Source organism: Delphinus delphis, chromosome 10 (assembly GCF_949987515.2).
Source record: "Delphinus delphis chromosome 10, mDelDel1.2, whole genome shotgun sequence".
In the NCBI taxonomy this organism is placed as follows: domain Eukaryota; kingdom Metazoa; phylum Chordata; class Mammalia; order Artiodactyla; family Delphinidae; genus Delphinus; species Delphinus delphis.
In genome coordinates this window covers 21,974,733-21,976,467 of record NC_082692.2, presented here as the reverse complement: position 1 = coordinate 21,976,467, position 1,735 = coordinate 21,974,733, and the positions used below count along the sequence as shown (strand labels likewise).

General features: G+C 37.9%; 1 pseudogene; it reads left to right on the top strand.

Moving 5' to 3' along the window:
* Nucleotides 1-622: 622 nt before the first annotated feature.
* On the top strand, nt 623-1,238 carry LOC132432949 (zinc finger protein 3-like; annotated as a pseudogene).
* The last annotated feature ends 497 nt before the right edge of the window (nt 1,239-1,735 follow it).

Here is a 1,735-nt window from a genome sequence, read left to right as displayed (position 1 = left end):
TGCAGATACCAATGGACAACTATACTTGTATTTGAATGCAATTTAAAGTACTCTTTACACACTTAGACTTTAACAAATTAGTGCCCCTTTTTGGTGTTAAAGATTATTCTCAATCCTACCTTAGTAATTATTACATAGGTTATTTATGCCTAGGATATGTCTATTTCAACTTTCCTTTCTAGCATTTTCCTTAATTGAACATAAGAGCTATTTATTAATTGTTGGAGGAGCATGACTAGAAAAGAGATAAATGATCCCTTGGGAGTTTAATATTTCATCAGTTCAAAAAGGTGACATTTCTATTGTTTACTTTTACATATGTTTAAAATCTTCCATAATAAAAAGCTTAAAAAGAAAGTGACATTTAAATGATCCATTTCCTATTTCTGAAAGTGAGACCAAACCTTAGACTGGGAAGTTGACTGCAAAGCAGGAAGTGTCCAAAGGAATGGAATCACAGAAGATGATACTCAACAGAATCTTCAGAAGCAGGAACATTTTCTTGGGGGCTTATTTTGGAGACCTTTGAGAATGCAAGGACAGGTTTGGAGGGCATCAAGGAAACGCAGAGGAAGGGAAAGAACACAAATGTGATCAGTGTGGGAAAAGCTTCATGCACATCATGAATCTTATTGGACATCAGAGAATCACGGGAAAAACCCTTTCAGTGTAAAGAATGTGGAAGAGCCTTCAGTCAAAATACAACCCTTTTAAATCACCTCATAATTCACTCTGGCAAAAAACCTTATCAGTGTAATCATTGTGGCAAAAGTTGTAGTTAAGGCTCAGTCCTTATTAAACATCAAAGAAGTCACACTGGGGAGGGGCCTTATGAGTGCAATGAATGTGGCAAAACCTTCAGTAACAGCACAGGACTTAGCATCAGAGGTACCATACCTTAATGAAATGTTACCAGTGCAATGACTGTGGGAAGGCTTTCAGAGAAAGTTCAAACCTTACTAAACATCAGCGAATTCATACAGGAGAAAAGCCCTACGAATGTGATGAATGTGGAAAAGCCTTCAGTGGAAGTTCTGACCTTACTAGACATCACAGAATTCACACTGGGGAGAAACCCTAAGAATGTGACAAGTGTGGGAAGGCCTTCCGACTGAGCTTACATCTTACTGAACACCAGAGAATCCACAACAAAGAAAAACCCTATGTGTAGTAAGTATGGAAGAACCTTTAAACAGAGATCAGGTCTTTTTCAACATAAAAAAAAAAAGCACAACTAATCAAAATCACTTTGGGAATTCCCTGGTGATCTGGTGGTTAGGACTCTGAGCTCTCATTGCTGAGGGCTCAGTTTCGATTCCTGGTCAGGGAACTAAAATCCCGCAAGTGGCGTGGCAAAAAAAATCACATTGCTTTAATTACTGTAGTAAGAATGTTAAGCAGCATTTGTTTCTCGTAGAATTCAGAGAAGCTACATGAGCACTCTCCATATCTGTCACCGTCTCAATTTCTCTGACATCAAAGTATCTACAGACTAGATTCTCTCTCAGAGTGAGCTAAGCCAGATTTTCTATTTCTAGGCCTCAAGGTTGACTAATTTAAAATGTAAAGCTTCAGAATAGCCTGTTTCATCCTATCCACAATGAAATTTAGAGAAAAATGCACACCCATAACCCAGAGTTGAAAGTACCACAACATTTCTCAAGTGAGTAGTTAAAGGTTTAGGCATTGCTTTTCTTCCTCACTTTTTCTTCCTTTGCTTTATGTGTGGTGATCA